Raw genomic sequence first — 21,252 nt, forward strand, 5'->3', positions numbered from 1 at the left:
GGCTTACAAGAAGTTTTAGAAAAACAGTATGAGGGCACATTTCTTAGTGTGGGCCCAGGGTGTTAGAATATTTATGTCCCATGAGAATGCTCACTAAAAAAATGCCCATTTCAGAGGAAGATCTCAATAATCAGGTAGACAAAATGTCTGATACTCTTTTCTCATCCACCCAAGTGTTTGTTGAGTGATCTCATAAACACCTAGATTCACTGTTAACATTTTGCTACATTTGCTTTGTTTCTCTTTCAGTGGCACTATGAATGTACACACACATACATTTTTGTTGTTGTTGCTGTTCCTTTGAGAGTAAGTTGCAGGCATCATTATACTCCATTCCTAAATAATTCAACATTCATCAGTTATGATACATATAGTACATAACCATATCACACTCAGGATAATTCACATTTGTGTATATGTCCAGTCTATTTTTTAATTTTCTCAAATGTTCCAATAATGTTTTTATAGCTTTTTAAGAAAGTTTGACACAACAGCCAGTCAAGGGTTATGCATTGCACTTTGTAGTCATGTCTCAGCATTTGGAATGGGCTTCCCTTCTGGCTCAGCTGGTAAAGAATCTGCCTGCAATGTGGGAGACCTGGGTTCAATCCCTGGGTTGGGAAGATCCCCTGGGGAAGGGAAAGGCTCCTCACTCCAGTATTCTGGCCCGGAGAGTTCCATGGGGTCACAAAGAGTCTGACATGACTGTCTCAGTAATGTTTTTATAGCTTTTTAAAAAAGTTTGACACAACAGCCAATCAAGGATCATGCATTGCACTTAGTAGTCATGTCTCAACATTTTGAAGTCTAGAATGGTTCCCCAGCTACTTTGTTTTTACTTTATAACATTGATAGTTTTAAAGAGTCCATGCCAGTTTTGATAAATGTCTTCTAAATGAATGCATAATAGTCTCCTCAAATGTTTTCGCTTCCTGGACCTGCAGCTCTGAGCGTTGATTATTTATTAATCTAAGAAAGCAAGAGAAGAATGCTTCTACAGGGAATACAAGAGCAATTTAATAATTTTATCTGATCATTTTATCTGATCAATTGGTCCAATTGACCAAAAAAAGGGGGATATTATGATGATTTATGGAGGTAACTGATTTTGGATATTGGGAAAATAGGGTTGCTGCTCCAAAAAAGGGGGCAGGAATGTTATAGATGGAGACCATCTAATGGGGCTTCTGTTATTGACATATTCAGAGGTATAAGGTGATGGAAGACTGTAGGAGATTGTGCAGGCAGGACCACCAAAGATTCATATCTTTCAGGAATGAAGGATGACTATTTGGTGACTATCTTGCTAAAGGCAAAGGGAATGTGCCGTCTTTCTCTGAGAATTAAGTTCATAGATATTTCGTATGCTCTCATAACCATTTTCAGAGAAAAGAACTGCAGCATAGATCTGTATTTTCTCCTCTGCTGTGTCACATCAGAGAAGGTTAAAATTTTTATAGTAACTTTTTGACTCTACATCATCTGGCCCCTTCTTTTTAATTTTTTTTCAAAATTTGTATTACTTTTTAATTGGAGGATAATTGTTTTATGATGTTGTATTGGCTTCTGTTATACAACAACATGAATCAGTCATAAGTATACACACATCCCCTCTCTCTTAAACCTTTCTCTCACCCACATACCCCATCCCACCCCTCTAGATTGTGACAGAGCACCAGGTTGAGCTCTCTCTTATCCAGCAAATTCCTACTGGCCATCTATTTTACATATGGTAGTGTATATGTTTCAGTGTTACTCTCTCAATTTGTCCCACCCTCTCCTCCCCCTACTGTATCCACAAGTTTGTTCTCTATTTCTGCATCTTTATTTCTGCCCTGCAAATAGGTTCATCAGTACCATTTTTCTAGATTCTATTGTTGCTGTTCAGTCGCTCAGGTCATGTCCAACTCTGCAACCTCATGGACTGGCATGACAGGCTTCCCTGTCCTTGAGAGATCTCAAGCATCTTCTGGAGCTTGCTCCAACTCATGTCTATTGAGTCATTGATGCCATCCAACCATCTTATCCTCTGTTGTTCCCTTCTCCTCCTACCTTCAATCTTTCCCAGCATCAGAGTCTTTTCTAATGAGTTGGCTCTTTTCATCAGGTGGCCAAAGTATTGGAGCTTCAGCTTCAGTATCAGTTGTTCCAGTGAAATTCAGGATTGATTTCCTTTAGGATTGACTGGTTTGATCTCCTTGCTAGATTCCATATATATGTGTTCATATACAGTATTTGTTTTTCTCTTTCTGACTTACTTCACTCTATATAACAGGCTCTAGTTTCATCCACCTCACTAGAACTCTCAAACGCATTCCTTTTTATGGCTGAGTGATAGTCCTTTGTATAAATGTATGACAACTTCTTTATTCATTCATCTGTCGATGGACATCTAGGTTGCTTCCATGTCCTGGCTATTGTAAATAGTATTTCAGTGGACATTGAACATTGCAGTCTGCCCTCTTTTGATCTCATATTCTACTACTCTCTCCATCACTGGTTTTTTTCCTTAGAGCTTCAATGCATTTTGTTCCCCTTATCTCAGTTGATCTTCCCCATATACCTGCATATCTCATATCTCATCTCATCATCTCTTTTAGGTCTTTATTCAAAGTCAGCTTCTCAAAAAGGCTGTCTTTGGTTACCCTGCCTAAAATTGCAACTCTATTCCTCTTCCATATATTTCCTCCCTCCACCATTTTATTTTTCTTCTCATTACTATCTAAATGATATTTATTGCTTGTCACTCCTAATAATGTTTGTTCACAACTGTAACTCCAGTATATGGAAGAGTACACATGGTAAGTATTCAATAAACAACTGTTGAATTAAGTAATAAAGTATAAATTTATCTTTGAAGATTTTAAAAAATGTTTTCTATTTTCCCCACCATTTTATACTGGATTTGTAGTTGGTATTTGTTGTTATAATTTAGTCTGGAGGTTAGAATATTGTGGTGGGATAATGATATGATTAAAGGAATAATAGATATTACTCAGAAACTGTGGACTTGGAGCTGAATGAACTAATTCAATGGTCGGTAAACTGTTTCTGTAAATGGTCTGATAGACTTTGTGAGACATACAGTCTCTTACCACTGTTCAACTTTGACAATATAGAACAAAAGCAGCCATAGATGATATGTAACAAATGGGAATGGCTGTGTTCCAATACAACTTTACTAACAAGAAGAGCTTATGATAATAGTTAACCATCCCCTGAACCAACTGATGATGTCCCCATTTGGGGGTGATAGAGAACAGGTTTCCATTTGTTGAAGGATATGTTACAGTATTATTGAGCAGAAGTAATTAGTTGTATAACAATAGGAAGAAGTGTGTTTGCTTCTATTGGGCAGTTACAGGGTAAATTACAGTAACACTGGCTTTTTTCCTTTTCACTGCCTAGTATTTGAAGGTCTTTTGTAATGTGGATGGGCTTGCCTGGTGGCTCAGATGGTAAAGAATCTGCCTGCAATGGATCTCTGGGTCAGGAAGATCCCCTGGAGAAGGAAATGGCAACCTACTCCAGTATTCTTGCCTGAAGAATCCTATGGACAGAGGAGCCTGATGGGCTATAGTCCATGGGGTCGCAAAGAGTAGAACATGACTGAACGACTAATGCTTGTAATATATAGGGTTTCTGCCTTATATTAGAGAAGCTGACTATTCCAGATGTCTGCTCTTCCAGCACCAGTCAGAGCCACTCTCCTGAAACATTTAGCAGGTGGTTGTGGTAGCTGAGACTATGAGGAACTCAGAGGAAGTTGCTGAAAGATCCACTCCCTGGAGCAGAGTGGTAGACATGTCTTTTGGTGACACAGTGTCTTATATTTGTGGTATTGGGTGGTGCAGGTTGTTGCAGATGCTGCTTTCTGTTAGGAGGAATGGTGCCCTTCCTGTGTCAGTCCTGAAATGTTATTATGAACATCATTTAAGGTTAGGTAGCCTAAGGGTCTGGTTCTCCGGTAGATTCTGTAAGTTATCCAACATCCATAAATTCCTTTTCTATTTGAATCAGCCAGAGTTGATTTCTATTGTCTAGGACCAATAATTCAGATTTACATTTCTTTTACATTTATCAAACAATCCTTTGACACAGTCATGAAGCTCTTTTTATAAATGATCATCAGCTAGCTTAAGTAATTTTCCCTTGGGTTTTTTATGTCAATTATGGTATTTTTTAGTTTATAAAAGATCTAGTTAAAAAAAAAAGATCTAGTTGGTTTTCTTAATCTGCCTTAAAAAATAATATCTTAAAAAAATAATATCTTATGTCTCTTTCCTACCATGGTTCCTTCCTGTATTTTTTTTCCTTCCTGTATTTTTTTAAATAGTGCTAGATTTATGATAGCTAGAGTTTATGAATAGTACAACTCTGCTTCTCATCATTCCTTTTTTTTTCCTCCAAAATGTCAACATGATAACTACAATTTAACTTGAGAGGTACTATTTTAATCTGAGTACTTCAAAGATATTCTCATTACTTTACTACCAACACACACACACGCACACACACACAAAGACACACACACGTACACACATAGAGAATCTGTCCTTTTAACCAAAGCTCTTCCAATACTTATTAAGACATTCAGCTCCCTTTTCTTTAATTCTTTTTGTGCTTAATTTCTAAACTGCATAAATCATTGGGTTATGTTGTACTTCCACAATACTATTTGTGTAATATGGCATTTTAAAGCAATTATTTAATGTATTTATTGTTTGACTATATTGTGAGCTTTTGTACCCAAAGACAACATACCTAAGGACCTACATAGAGGTTGCTCAGAAATTGTTTTTTTTTTTTTTTGCTCAGAAATTGTTGATTGACTTTTTCTGCCTTAAAACTAGGCAGTTCCTCTCAGTGAGGACTCTATTTAATATTCAAAATAGTAACAGGAAGGAGGACCTGAATGGGAAAAAAAGAATGTTGTGACCTAGTTCTAAACATAAACTATTAGATCATCTAAATATCTAGGGATCTTCCTGTAGCAGGTTATTTGGCTCTTTGGGGCATGGAAATTTTCTCAAAGACCAGAGAAAAACTTCTATATTCAGAGGGACTTTCCAGGCAGTGTGAAAGTGAGCAGGGAGATATGAGATTATCTAGTTTAAAAGCCATTTGATAGCTTAAAATGCCTCTGATGGCTATTGGAGCAACAATGGCTCTAGCCTCTCCGATTTCAGGAAGTTTTGTTATTAACGCATGTATAAATGTTTAACCGAATTGTATGACCTCTCTCTTCTTTCCTTTTTAAGGATGGGGACTCTTGTAGCCTACATGAGTAAGAATAGGGTTTTCTGGAGAACTCTTGAGCACTGTTTTCACTTCCCTTGTAAGTAGAATGATCATGCAATTTATCTCCCAATTTGAGATGAGATTTTTAAAAATTAATTTAATTAATTTATTATTTTTAGTTGTATTGGATCTTCATTACTGCACATGGGCTTTCTCTAGTTGCAGCAAGTGGGGGCTACTCTCTAGTTGTGTTGGGCAGGATTCTCGTTGCAGTGGCTTCTCTTGTGGTGGAGCACAGGCTCTAGGGCATTCAGGCTTCAGTAGTTGTGGCACACACAGGCTTTCTCCACAGTATGTGGGTTCTTTCCGGACCAGGGTTGGAACCTACATTGGCAGGTGGAGTCTTATCCACTGACCACCAGGGAAGTCTTTAGTAATGTCTCTATTTGGAAAAACCTCATACTCACAGAGATTTAATTTACTGGATAAATCTTCCATAACCTCTCCATTTGATAAAATGCCCCAAGCTTGAGCCATTTATTTTGAAGTAGTATACTTGAAACCTCACCTAGATATTAAATGTTGCTTGATGCCACAGAAGTCATGCTGGGAAATTTGGGAGTGGTGGTAAAAAGGAATGAGAGTCTTTTGTTTTCATGCCAATGGAGCATATGGAGTCTACTGTTCAGATGACCTTTTTTTATATTTCCACAGTATGATTGTAGGCATGCTGATTTTATTAGTTCAGGGACTGGTTAAATTACTCATGGAACCTCTTCCCATTCTTCTTCTTCTTTTTTTTAAATTAATTAATATATTTGGTTGCATCGGGTCTTAGTTGCATAACACAGAATCTTCATTGCCTTGCTTAGTTGCCCTGTGGCGTGTGGGATCTTAGTTCCCTAACCAGGGCTCAAACCCATAACCCCTGCAGTGGAAGTGTGCAGTCCTAACCACTAGACTGATAGGGAAGTCCCACAACCCAATTTAAAAATGGGCAAAAGGTCTGACCAGATATCTCACCAAAGAAGATATACATATATTAACCATGTGTGAAGAGATGCTCAACATTATATGTCACTACGGTACTGCAAGTTAAAACAAAAGTGATTTCCTACTACATATCCATTGGAGTGGGTAAAATTCCAAATACTGTCAACACCAAATGCTGACGAGGATGAGGAACAATAGGAACCCTCATTTATTTCTGATGGGAATACAAACTAGCACAACCCCTTTGGAAGACAGTGTACAACAAAATGTTACCATCTAATTCAGAAATGTTGCCCTAGGTATTTACCCAGATGAGTTGAAAATTCATGTCCACAAAAGAACACATACATAAATGTTTATAGCAGCTTTATTCATAATTCCTACTACTTGGAAGCAACCAAGATGTTCTTTGCTAGGTGAGTGGATAAACAAACTGTAGTACATCCATACAGTGGATTACTTTGCAGTGATAAAAAGACATAAGCTATCAAGTCACAAAAAGATATGAAAAACCTTAAATGTTGTTTCACATTGTTAAGTGAAAGAAGTCTGTATAAAAAGGCTGCATACTGTATACTATCAACAATATGACATTCTTGAAAAGGCTAAACTGTGGAGACAGTAAAATGATCAGTGGTTGTGAGTGATTTGAAGAGAGGAAAAAAAGAAGGATTGAATAGGTGATGCAAGGGTGTTTTATGGCGCCAAATCTGTTTTGTATGACACTATAGTGCTGGATACATGATGCTGCACTTTTCAAAACAAACAAAAAAAACCCACAAAGAATGAACCCTAGAGGAAACCATGGACTTTAATAGCACATCGATATTGGTTCATCAATTGTAACAATGTTGTCCACTAATGCAAGACATTAATAGCAGAGAAGCTGTGGGCGTAGAGAAGGGTATTTGGGAACTCTGTCCTTTCTGTGTAATTTTTCTGTAAGCTTATAACTGCTCTAAAAATGAAGTTTATTAATAAAAACCAGGTATTAATTTTTAACCAATGGTACAGCCTAAATCAATATTGTAGAAGGAAATATGTCATTGATTAGTTATGCTTCACCCTACCCATATTTTAATGGGTCTTTATTTTTTGTATGGAGCAACATGCCATTTTCTTCTCTTCATAAGCTCCTACTGGAACAAGAGGAGAGCTATGTTAGCTTTTGATGGTGCCTCTCTGATGATTCTGGTTTGGATTAAGTTCCTTTGATTCACTAGTCTCCCGGTAAAAAAAATAAATGGGGGTTTCTCAGTAAAAGGGAGCACATACACCTAATTTTGCTCCCTCCTGAAACTTCAGTAAAACTAGCTTTTAAAAAAATATAAGGCCATAAACCAACAATCTAGAAAACAGGAGAGTAAACAAAATTAATGACATTTTGTCTGCTATGAAGCAGATAGATATAGATTGGTGGTTACTGAGAGGAGTCCATTGAAAGTAGCTTACTAAACTAGCAGGAGGAAAGCCAAGAACTAAACTGACTTGTGCTGCAGAAATGCTTAAAATGCCAGGAATTAGCAAGACTAGGTATCTCTTTAAATGGAAATAAAAGTAGGGGGAACTTTTTAAAAGGAATGTTAGTTGAAAGACAATAAAATACACAAATAGATTTTATTTCTCAGTTCACACTGCTGATTGATTATCTACTCCTTGCCCCCTACAAAAGACTATAGACTTTTTCTTTGGAGAGGGTAAAACAGCGAGGTCTCCGGTCTGAGGGTCATCGGTCACAGTTGAATGTTGAGTACTGTACCGAACATGGGAGAATGTGAGTGCATGCTGAATGCTGAATCGTAAGTCCTCTTACTGGCTTCTCAGGTGGCTCAATGGTAAAGAACCTGCCTGCCAATACAGGAGACATAAGAGACACAGGTTTGATCCCTGGATTGGGAAGATCCCTTAGAGGAGGAAATGGCAACCCACTCCAGTATTCTTGCCAGGAGAATCCTGTGGTCAGAGGAGCCTGGTGGGCTACAGTCCATAAGGCGCAAAGAATCAGGCATGACTGAATGTCTGAGCAAGTACTGTTACCACAGTTGACTCCAAAATACCAGCAATCAGGCCTAGACCTTCTAGGCAAGATGTTGGAAGATCCTTCTCTGAGGATCACAGTCCATAAATAAAGCTAAAGATAATACTTCAGGGATTCCTCAATAAACAACAAACAATTCAGCCATATCATTTCACACTAAAACTTGAAATTGACATATGCTCAAAGCTTTCAATCAGCTTTTAGTGTCCTACATGAGCAAACAATCAATTTAATACCATAAAGTTGAAGAAATCATAAAACAGATAAAAACCAAAATGAATATTTAAAAAAGAAAAGAAAAAAAAAGTTTGAGAAGATAGCAACTAGGCAAGGAGAAAAAATTTAAATAAAAGAGATGTTACATTCCTGAAACAAGATGCTACATAAAAACAATATTCAGACAGCAAAAATTTTTCTTTGAAATGAAAATCATGGTAGCATGAAAAACTCAACAGAAAGCTTGGAAGATCCAATTAAGGAAATCTTTCAGAAAGTAGAGAAAAAAGAGCAAGAGCTAGAAAATAAGAGAGAGGGGGAAAAATCCAGAGAACAAATCCAAGAGGTCTTACAACTGAATAATAGGAATTCCTGACAGAAAGAAATAAGAAAACAACTGGAGAGGCATTAACAAGATAATTTACAAAAACTTCCTAGAACTGAAAGCCATGAGTTTTCAGCTTGAAGAATCTCACTAGGGTATATATGATCAGGGATGATAAAAAAAGACCCCCACCCAGACACATGACCATGGGTTTACATTGGAGAAAAAGAGAGGATCTTATAAACTTCCAAAAAAAGAGAGAGAGAGGTTTCATACAAACAATCAAGAATCAGAATATCTTTTGCTTTTTCAGAAGCAATATTAGAAGCAGAAAGCATCAGTGAAATGGCCTCACAATCATGAAGGAAAATTATTTCCGACCTAGAATTCTATACTCAGTATGCAAGTAGAAAGGGAAAAAGGCATTTTCAAACATGCAAGGTCTCAAAAACCTTATTTTCCATGTATATATACTTTCTCATAAACTTAATGAAGGTTGTGTTCCAATCAGGATATTTTCATAAAAGAGGAGTGAAGAACTCTCCAAGGTTTGCCAAGGGAGATCCTAGGACCATAGCTATGCAACAAGTCCTAGCTGGAGTAGGTCAGAGGCTGGGGATAGAAATATTTAGGAAGATGAAACTGATAGTATACATTAATGAATTTAAGTACCTGACTGATAATTTGATTGAATTAGGGATTAGAATATTAACTAAACTTACATAGAAGTTATCAACTCTAGAGAAAGCAAAACATTTTGCAAAAATGGCACTAATGACTACTGTTCTGAAAGCATACATAATCATAATAGAAACAGTATACATTTATCTAATCACTATATTGGGATGATGAGGAATGGGAACTGATTGTGTGTGGATCTGTTTAATTGTGATAGAGTGAGGGAAGACTCTTGATGAAAGTGAAAGAGGAGAATGAAAAAGCTGGCTTAAAACTCAAAGTTCAAAAAACTTAAGATCATGGCATCAGGTCCTGTCACTTAATGCCAAATAGATGTGGAAACAATGGAAACAGTGACAGACTTTATGTTTTTGGGCTCCAAAAATCACTGCAGATGGTGTCTGCAGCCATGAAATTCAAAGATCGCTTGCTCATTGGAAGAAAAGCTATGACCAACCTAGACAGCATATTAAAAAGCAGAGACATTACTTTATCAACAAAAGTCCACATAGTCAAAACTATGGTTTAAAAAAAAAAAAAAAAAAACTATGGTTTTTCCAGTAGTAATGTATGGATGTGAGAGTTGGACCATAAAGAAAGCTGAGTGCTGAAGAATTGATGCTTTTGACCTGTGGTGTTAGAGAAGACTCTTGAGAGTCCCTTGGATTGCAAGGAGATCAAATCAGTCAATGCTAAAGGAAATCAGTCTGAATATTCATTGGAAGGACTAATGGTGAAGCTGAAACTCCAATACTTTAGCCACCTGATGAGAAGAACTGACTCACTGGAAAAGACCCTGATGCTGGGAAAGATTGAAGGCAGGAGGATAAGGGGACGACAGAGGATGAGATGGCTGGATGGCCTCACAGACTCGATGAACTTGAGTTTGAGCAAGCTCCAGAAGTTGGTGATGGACAGGGAAGCCTGGCGTACTGCAGTCCATGGGGTCTCACAGAGTCAGACACGACTGAATGACTGAAGTGAACTGAATGAAGACAGCAGAGAATTCCTACAACAGAAAGAACATGGTATAGCAATAGTGAAAGTGAAAGTCACTCAGTCATATTTGACTCTTTGAGACTCCATGGGCTGTAGCCCACCAGGCTCCTCTGATCTCAGCAAGAAAATTGGAGTGGGTAGCCTTTCCCTTCTCCAGACGATCTTCCCAACCCAGGATCGAACCCAGGTCTCTTGCACTGCAGGTGGATTATTCACTGTCTGAGCTACCAGCAATACAAGCATGTTATTTGCAGTATGGAAGTTCATATGAAGAAAATCACCTAGAGTTGAAAGTCACTGTCTTTGGAAACAGGGGAATGATAGTTGGAAGAACTTAGGACTCTTCCACTGTTTTAAGTACCCTGTAAAACTTACTGACTTTTATAAAAGAAAGACAAAAATTTAATTGATAATCACATTTCATAAAAATTATTTAGAACACTCCAATAGTAATTATTATTATTATTTTTAATTATTATTATTTTTTACCATGCCTTGAACATGGTTAATAGTCTCAATTGTATTTTAAATTGAGTCTTTTATTTATTTATTTGGTTGTGCTGGGTCTTCATTGCAGCATGCAGGATCTTTAGCTGTGGAATGGGAACTCTTAGTTGTAGCATGTGGAATCTAGTTCCCTGACCAGGGATTGAACCTGGGCTCCCTGCAGTAGGAGGATGGAATCTTAGTGACTGGATCACAGGGGAAGACCCTGAACTGAATCTTTTAAAATGTGTCAGAAGTTATTGTAGCAAGTCATTACTAGGCCGTGATATCCTTGTAATCAGGGATTATTTCTTATACATCTTTATAGTTCTTTCAGGACATAGTGTGGCATCATCTGCATTCTACTTGTATTAATGTGTAGGGTTTTGCATGTTTTAGCCTCGTGAAGAAGTATATCAAATTCCTTGATACTCTTAGGTATAAACAATCCTGAGTTGAATATTTAACTCTACAAATAGGAGCTACTCTCTTTAGCACTGCAAATCTAAGCTCTGCCTCGCAATCAAAAAATCAACCAACAAAAAATTTTTATCATCAGCAAGACAGATCATGTTCTTTATTATATTATAGTTCTTTATTAACTATATCACATTCTCTAGGAAAAGAATCTGAGAGCTCGCCCAAGGTCACCCAGAGAAATAGGCAATACCATCTCTGCAAATCAAACCACTTGCCTAAGCCAAACTTTTGTGATGAACACACTTAAAGTAGGTGTGAGAAAAAAGTCAGAAGGGTTTATCCCACTTGAGATTAACAGGCAGTGTAGTTTGTCTCCAACTAAAGTGTTGATGGATAAAAGACAAAATCTGGTGTGTAAATTCTGCTCTCACTATGTTGAAAGGGGATTAAAAATAGAAAGGAATTCTATTTAGGTTTAGACAGCGAAGGCTGAGATATAGAAAGGACTTTTGTAAAGGAGTGGGATTGAGATGTTTTTTCTGTACCCAAGAGCCCCAGTTATGAAGCTGCCAGAATAAGCCTCTTGCCCGCCTGCTTGCTTGTACTTCTGGTATCTTGATTAATCACATGGCTGTCCTATATCAGCAATTTTTAATCTATAAATTCATCAGCTCCAGAGAGTTAATGTGAGATTATCCAGACACTGTTTAAAGGGCCAGCTATCAAGGAAACAAAGGAGCCTCTTCATTGGGGGCATGTGAGTACTTTTCTAGTCCTTAGGCACTTGGTAATTTCACAAAGTAGATAAGGTATATTTTTCAAACAAATCTCTTTCAACAGATTCTCCTCCTCCCCATTTGTTCTTCTCAGTATAAATGGAGTTTACAGTCTATACTTCCATTAGGGGGCAATTATTTTAAGTAGAATCATTCTGGTACTATTTCCTGTATTAATGGTTGTCTCCTGTATGCAATCTTATCTTGGACATCTTAGGTTAAAAGAAAACAAAACACAGAAGAGCATCCCCAGGACTTCAGAGACTGTAAATATAATTCAGAAAGCTTTTGAAAAAATGGAGTTTAGGAAACAGTTTAAGTGTAAGAAAACTGAATTAATAATTACCACTTAAAAATCTACCATGCAGTATGACAAAACCCACTGGAAAAAAAAATAATAATAAAAATTTAAAAAAAAAAAAAAAAAAAATCTACCATGCAGAAGATAACCATAAATGTGAAAGGATTTATCTATTAGCTTCTATAATTTTAAATTGATTTTCAGAGACATATTTTCCAGATAAAATCAAAGGAAGCACTCTGCATTTTTAGGACTAAATCCTGGAAGAGTCATTCAATAATAACACTTTGCACTTATTGTTCTGTACTTTTAAAAATCTTTTTCTCATATATATATTGAAATAGTGTAGATATTATTATTATTTATAGATCAAAGAAATTGACATGTGAGAATTTAAGTGATACTCTCAAGAATGCACAATTACACCATGAAAGGCAGGACCAGGCTCTGAGTCTGTTGTTTTGTTGTTTATGATCAGTAAAAACTGTATCCTTGATTTATTATGGGCATTCTCACTTTTATAGTTCAGTATATGAAGATAAGACAAAAACATTTAATGGATTTGTTCCAAGTCATTCTGCAAGAGAAATGAACAGCTACGAAAAATACACAAGCGCTGACTTGAAATCCTTTGCTCAAGTCACTTGACCACAACAAATGTAAGAGTGAAGGCCAAAGAGTTATGCAGAACACATTGTCCATTACAGTTCTTAACATTTGTCCTCAATAAAAGTTTTCCATTCAAATCCATTTCTCCTTGGCAAATATTTGTCTTCTCTAGAAATATTAAAAACAAAAGAGAGAAAAGATTTCTCCTGAGTCAATAATGAAAAGGAAACAATCCATTGTGGTGGATAAAAATCAGAGGATTAAACTTTTTACAACTTAAATATAGGATTATGTTTGTCATATAGTTGTAAAATTTTTAACAGACGTAAACTATTGTGTGATCAGGTAATTAAGATGTATTACAGTGACATGTTGTTAGTCTGACCTTTAAAACTTAGCTTAAATTAAAGAAACTACAATGTCAGCAGGAGCATCCATATCCTTACTGTGTTTGGAGTGTTCTTGGTTCTGAGTGGAAGGGAAGGCCGGAGGGGCCAGGGAAGGGAGAGTCAGCTCTTCCCTCAAATGCTGCTCATCAGGCTGCAGGGCCTCTCTCACCCACTGACTCACAGCTGGGAGACTCACAGCATTATCACCGCATTATTGTCACAGCCATCAGCCCACTGCTCACAGCCCCCTTCTGCCTCGTCCTTGGTCCCCTGACCTTTGGTTCTGAGTCATGTTCTGGCCAAAGCACAATGACGAGTGTTTAGGGTGGGTGCGTACGGAGGGGTTAGTGGGAAGGGATGGAATGAACTTTTTCTGTATTTTATATTGTATGTTTTCTTTAACATGTAACCAATCAGAATCCTGTCAATATAGTCAGCCGATTGATAGACAAAAAAAAAAAAAAAAGACAAATGATTGCCTTAGTGTCCTCAAATAATGTTGGAGAGCTAAAACTGTTAATAATTTGGATTCTGTAGGGGAATTGGTCATTATTTGGGCCACCTGCACTGCTTTCCTGTATTTAGAGAATTCCTCACTGTGTAAACCTTGGTGGTAAGCAAAGATGTCTCCCATAGTGGAAGTGGAGGATGTCAGATAATCTTTCTCTGCCTTCCTTGCAGCTAGGGTAAAGGCATATGACCTATGACCCAGGCTTTTCAATCAGATATCTCTGCTGGACTTTTAACTCAAACCTGAGGATACAAGCAATAGTCTCTCTCTCTTAATCTACTGGCAGGAAAGATTACTGCAATCTACCATTTCCAGTGTAGAGGTAGCCAAAAGGCAGACTGTGTGGTCTAGCCTGATGTCCTTGGCACTGGCTGGGGCCGGGGGATGCGGGGAGGACCCTCTTCTCACAGCTTGCATAGCTCTTACCCAGTCTTAGCATGGAAAGCTCTGAATTTCTGGAAATCATCCAACCCCAGGAAAACCAGGATGGTTGGTTATTCTAGCCGACTCGTTCATCAGATCAGTTCTGTGGGTGGTTTATCCCTACTGCTTGACTTCAAGCTCAGTTTTTCAAGCCTTCCTAGCAATTCTGTGAGGCACTCAATATAATTTTTAAAAATTATGGAAGTATAACCCAATATCCTTTTAATCCACTATTGATCTGCTTAAATCAGTGAGAATTGGTTTCTAACTACTGCTACTGAGAACCTTGGCTAAAACAGACACTTTTGTGTGTAGTTTGGAAAGCTGCATTTCATGATGACCTATGAATCACATTGCTTTGATATAGCTTATATGGGCTTCCCTGGGTGGCTCAGGTGGTAAAGAATCTGCCTGTGATACAGGATACCTGGGCCTGATCCCTGGGTCAGGAAGATCCCCTGGAGAAGGAAATGGCAACACCCTCCAGTATTCTTGGCTGGAAAGTCCTATGGACAGAGGAGCCTGGTGGGCTACAGTCCATGGGGTCACAAAGAGTCCGGCACGACTGAGCGACTAACAACACAACAACATAGGGTTATTACAGATGCTGTTTGATGTTAACATTTTGAAAGGTGCTATAAAAGCATCTGTATGATGGTTCTTATGGACTTCCCTGGTGGCTCAGAGGTTAAAGTGTCTGCCTGCAATGCGGGAGACCTGGGTTCGATCCCTGGGTGGGGAAGATCCCCTGGAGAAGGAAATGGCAACCCACTGCAGTATTCTTGCCTGAAGAATCCCATGGACCGAGGAGCCTGGTAGGCTACAGTCCACAGGGTCACAAAGAATTGGACATGATGGTTCTTACTGTATTTTTGAAATCTTGAGATATTTCTGATGATTGAAGACTATTGTGAATCATTTTTCCTTGGTGATGAGATAAACACTGACAGAAGTAAAGTTGCTGACATAAAATATTTGAATTTCCTCACTCCATCTCATCCTATATCCCCAAATTTATGAAAGTGTAGTTCTCCAGATGAAGACTTTTTTTAAGCCTGAAAAATAGAATAAAATGATGACCTAAAAAAATCTTTGCTGAATTCATCATTTCTGGAGCATGTATAAAAGTTCTTCATGGTTTTTCCTGATAGTTAGACTTTCCTCCTGCAAGTTAGACTCTTGAAAAGATGCAGTTCTCATTCAGCTTCATCTTCTGGATATCCTCATAATTCTGCATTCTGATTTTTTCATCCTTTGGAGAGAAAACATTGAGTGAAAATACTCCTGTTCATAAGGTAGTCATTAAAATGTTATTACAGTGCTTACTTTGGCAGCATTTACACTAAAATTGGAATGATACAGAGAAAATTAGAATGGCCCCTGTGTGAGGAAGCAAATTTGTGAAGCATTCCACATTTTTAGACTTATCACAGTGACCCTTTCAATGATCATAATTACTATGATGTACACCTAAAACAAATATATTGTATATCAATTATGCTTCAATTATTAAAATATTGTTACATAAATAGTACATCTTTATTAAAGAAAAATAGAAAATATCAGAAGACAGAATAGGTATCCCTAATTCTGTCACTGCTAACATTTTAGACTTTTTGGGGGGGTAAGTATTCATGTCTATAGTTATAAATTTTAAAAAATTTGAGGTCAAACTCTACATACTATTTCAGAACCTGCTTTATTAATAGTATTATGAATTTCTTCCCAGGTATATGCATATAGGTATAATTTTAAATGACTGCACACTTAATGGATAGAAATATCATCACATTCATTAATTAACTCTTGGACATTTTCAGTTTTGTAAATAATACTATTAAAATTTTATATCTAGCCTTAAACATTCATACTAAGTTGCTTCAGTTGTGTCTGACTCTGCAACCCTATGGACTGTATCCCTTCTGTTTATTTCCCCAAAATAAATATTAGAAGTAGAATTCTACATCAGATGCTTGGCTCATTTTTGAGATTTTTCTTATGTTTTGCTTCCCAGAAAAGTCATACCTTTTATGCTCCCACTAGCCACCTGTGAGATTATACAGTTCTACCCTCAACAACCCTAAGAATTATTGTTTTTTTAAATTTTTATTAATTTTATGAAGACATTATCTCACTGTTATTGGTTACTAGTGAGGCTAAATATTTTAATGTATTTTTTTGGTCTTGTTGTCCTTCCTTTTAAAATTATCTGCTCCTAAAAACATGATCTGAAAGGATACATGCACCCCAATGTTCACTGTGGCACTGTTTACAATAGTCAAGACATGGACGCAACCTAAATGTTCATCAACAGAGGAATGAATTAAAAAAATGTGGTACATATATATGATGGAATATTGCTCAGTCATTAAAAAGAATGAAATAATGCCATTTGCAGAAACATGGATGGACCTAGAGTTTGTCATGCTGAGTGAAGTAAGTCAGCCAGAGAAGGAGAAATATTGTATGACATCACCTACCTGTGGAACCTAAAAAGAAATTATACAAATAAACTTACACAGACTCACAGACTTAGAGAACAGACTTAAGATTGCTGGGGGGAAGGTTGTCGGGAAGGATGGTTAAGGAGTTTGGTATGGACTTGTACACACTGCTATATTTAAATGGGTAACCAGGAAGAACCTACTGTATAGCACAGGGAACTCTACTCAATATTATGTGACAGCCTGGATGGGAGGGGAATTTGGGGGAGAATCAGTTCAGTTCAGTCGCTCAGTTGTGTCCGACTCTTTGCGACCCCATGAATCACAGCACGCCAGGCCTCCCTGTCCATCACCAACTCCCGGAGTTTACTCAAACTCATGTCCATTGAGTCGGTGATGCCATCCAGCCATCTCATCGTCTGTTGTCCCCTTCTCCTCCTGCCCCCAATCCCTCCCAGCATCAGGGTCTTTTCCAATGAGTTAACTCTTCGCATGAGGTGGCCAAAGTATTGGAGTTTCAGCTTCAGCATCAGTCCTTCCAATGAGCACCCAGGACTGATCTCCTTTAGGATGGACTGGTTGGATCTCCTTGCAGTCCAAGGGACTCTCAAGAGTCTTCTCCAACACCACAGTTCAAAAGCATCAATTTTTCGGTGCTCAGCTTTCTTCACAGTCCAACTCTCACATCCATACATGACCACTGGAAAAACTATAGCCTTGACTAGACGGACCTTTGTTGGCAACATAATGTCTCTGCTTTTTAATATGCTATCTAGGTTGGTCATAACTTTCCTTCCAAGGAGTAAGCGTCTTTTAATTTCTTTTTTTTTTAATTTTTCCCATTTATTTTTATTAGTTGGAGGCTAATTACTTTACAATATTGTAGTGGTTTTTGCCATAATGTCTTAATTTCATGGCTGCAATCACCATCTCTAGTGATCTTGGAGCCCAAAAGAATAAAGTCTGACACTGCTTCTACTGTTTCCCCATCTATTTCCCATGAAGTGATAGGACCAGATGCCATGATCTTAGTTTTCTGAATGTTGAGCTTTAAGCTAACTTTTTCACTCTCCTCTTTCACTTTCATCAAGAGGGTTTTTAGATCCTCTTCACTTTCTGCCATAAGGGTGGTGTCATCTGCATATCTGAGGTTATTAATATTTCCCCCGGCAATCTTGATTCCAGCTTGTGCTTCTTCCAGCCCAGCGTTTCTCATGATTCACTGGAATAGATACATATAAATGTATGATTGAGGCCCTTTGCTGTCCTCCTGAAACTATCACAACATTGCTAATCGGTTATACTCCAATAAAAAATAAAAACTTAAAAAAAATGTTTGCTCCTGTCAAGGTACCTGTTTTCTTCAACATGAATGTATGAGATTAACCACTTCATTATGTCATGAAATGCGAAGAAGTAAACTCAGATTCTGAAAATTTATCACCCCCTCCAAGAAATGTCATGATTTGCTTTGTCACCATCATCTACCTGTTTGATTTTCACAAATTATTTCCTCCCTGAATTAGATTTCTATTTGATTTTCACCCTTTTATTCCCATCTCAAGAAATCCTTAGATTTTTAAAATTTATTTTCTCTTATCCCATGAAGTACCATAATAATATTACACTATTTTAAATATAGGTGTTTAGGAGTTTATGCCTTGCAGAGGAAGAAATCAAGTAGGTAGTACCAAAATGTAATTAATCTAATCCATTTTCTCTGTTTATTTTTATTGAAGTATTGTTGATTTACATTGTCATTAATTCCTGTTATACAACAAAGTGATTTAGTTGTACATATATATAGATATATATACATTCTTTTTAAAATATCCTTTTCCATTATGTTTTATCAAAGGATATATTTTTAAATTGGAAGATAATTGCTTTACGATGTTGTGTTAGCGTCTGCTGCACAGCAATGTGAATCAGCTTTAAGTATACATATATCCCCTCCATCAAGCCTCCCTCCCATCCATCCCTCCATTTTCTCTTTAGGTTAAAAATATTGTTTCCCTTTCAAAAAGAAAGAACTTGTATCCTGTCTTCTGAGGGACATATAAACTACTAAGTAAAATATTTACAATGCTGGCCTTTGTCACAAGGTGGGAGTTAAGAGAGGTGTAATCAGTATCTTTGCAGCAGAATTTGCTGTTTCCCAATTACTTCACTGTTTTTTTTTGCTGACCCTCATGTCCACTGTTGCCTCAAAATCTATCATCACCCATTCTAAAGCCTACCTGGTGGGCATTGCTGGAGGCTGTTGTTATCTGTCACATCAGAGAGAGGAGAGTGGGCGAGAAACTCCGCAGGGGATCTTGGTTGGCTTCTATATTTTAGTGCTATTTTTAACTCTCTGCAGTCAATGCTGGTGGCTTTAGACATTTGCTTCATCCCAGTGCAGTCACTCACCATTTCTTTGGCTTAGTCCTCTCACACCTTAGTGCCTTCTCCCAAACTACACCCTGTGCTTACAGTGACCATATGCTGTCTTTTACTGAAGAGTCCCAATTTCAAATATTCTGTCATATTGCCAAATCAGATGTCCGAGCATATGCTTCATTTTCTCTGGGGAAATATATTCACCTATCTATGCATCAGTTTCCTAAAAACTCTGCTCATCAAGATTTCTTTTTTTTTTTCTCTTTCCTATTTATTTTTTAAGTTATGAAAGTGTGATAACACATTTACAGAAGACTAGGAAAATACAGAACAAAGTTACATATACTTAGTTTTGCTAGACAGTTTATGGAAAATGTTAATAATCCAAAATGCTGCTCAGATGTCTTCTCCTATGGGAAGCATTCCTTCAGAGCCCTCCTTCCTTAGATGTCATTCATGTGCTCTCAGAGCTCTCTATTCATCCTCCCAAACCTCAGATTTCCCTTGCCCACTCACTGGAATCAACTTCCTTAGTATACTTAGGAAAAGGAAGGGTAAGAGGAATTGCACCACATCCATTATGGATTCACCCATCTGCACTCTGTTGCTCAGAAAGGCATTCTCTGTCCACTTAGAAAACACTCTTCATTTTTCTGCTGCTAATGGTTTGTTTGAATTGTAGATTATAGTTCACAACCTCCTTTCCTCTCCTGATAGCCTATGAATCTGAGTATCTCCCAGCAACATGTTTCCCCACCTTGCATATTTCAGTCTAGAATCAGTTCAGTCCTCAGTCGTGTTCGACCCTTTGCGACCCCATGGACTGCAGCACACCCGGCTTCCCTGTCCATCACCAACTCCCAGAGCTTGCTCAAACTCATGTCCATCAAGTCGGTGGTGCCATCCAACCATCTTATCATCTGTTGTCTCCTTCTCCTCCTACCTTCAATCTTTCCCAGCATCAGGGTCTTTTCCACTGAGTCAGTTCTTTGCATCAAGTATTCTTTGCATAAAGTATTAGAGTTTCAGCTTCAGCATCAGTCCTTCCAATGAATATTCAGGACTGATTTCCTTTAGGGTTGACTGTTTGGATCTCCTTGCAGTCCAAGGGACTCTCGAGAGTCTTTTCCAACAACAGAATTCAAAACCATCAATTCTTTGACACTCAGTTTTCTTTATAGTCCAACTCTCACATCCATACATGACTACTGGAAAAACCATAGCTTCGACTAGATGGACCTGTGTCGGCAAAGTAATGTTTCTGCTTCTTAATATGCTGTCTAGGTTGGTCATAGCTTTTCTCCCAAGGAGCAAGCGTCTTTTAATTTCATGGCTGCAGTCACCATCTGCAGTGATTTTGGAGCCCCCGAAAATAAAGTCTGTCACTATTTCCATTGTTTCCCCATCTATTTGCCATGAAGTGATGGGACCAGCTGCCATGATGGGACCAGTCTAGAATAATACCATGGAAAAGGCATGGGCGTTCCGGGTGTACTTTCTATTCTAAGTCCAGCTGCATAGTCTGGTATCTAGAAAGAGCTTTGGTATTCTAAAGATTTAGTAGACAATCATCAAATCAGGCACACAAACACACATTGATCTGCCAAGGACAAATGTCAGTTTCCAGAGTGGTACCAACAAGAAGGAAAAGAAACATTTTCTTAATTTTCCTACATAACACGGCTCTCATACACAATGAACTTAAAATTTACATTATAATGCAGAACAGTCTTAACTCTTTTATTCATCTCTTTCCCTCTCCTGCTTTTTTAAAAAGTTGAACTACAGTTGATTTACAATGTTGTGTTAGTTTCAGGTGTACAACAAAGTCTTTTATATATGTGTGTGTGTGTGTATATATACTTTTTAATATTCTTTTCCATTATAGGCTATTACAAGATTTGAATATAGTTCCCAGTGCTACACAGTATATTCTTATTTATCTATTGTATATATAGTACTGTCTATGTGTTAATCTCATACTCCTAATTTATCTCTCCATCCCTTTTCTTTTGGTAACC

General features: G+C 37.6%; 1 non-coding gene across 1 annotated transcript; it reads left to right on the top strand.

Annotated features, from left to right (window-relative positions):
- Positions 1 to 15,723: 15,723 nt before the first annotated feature.
- LOC133069711 (U6 spliceosomal RNA) lies at positions 15,724 to 15,825 on the top strand. Its single transcript, XR_009695942.1, has one exon. It is a non-coding gene; the product is annotated as a U6 spliceosomal RNA (small nuclear RNA).
- Positions 15,826 to 21,252: the final 5,427 nt, after the last annotated feature.

Source organism: Dama dama, chromosome 14 (assembly GCF_033118175.1).
Source record: "Dama dama isolate Ldn47 chromosome 14, ASM3311817v1, whole genome shotgun sequence".
Taxonomy (NCBI): domain Eukaryota; kingdom Metazoa; phylum Chordata; class Mammalia; order Artiodactyla; family Cervidae; genus Dama; species Dama dama.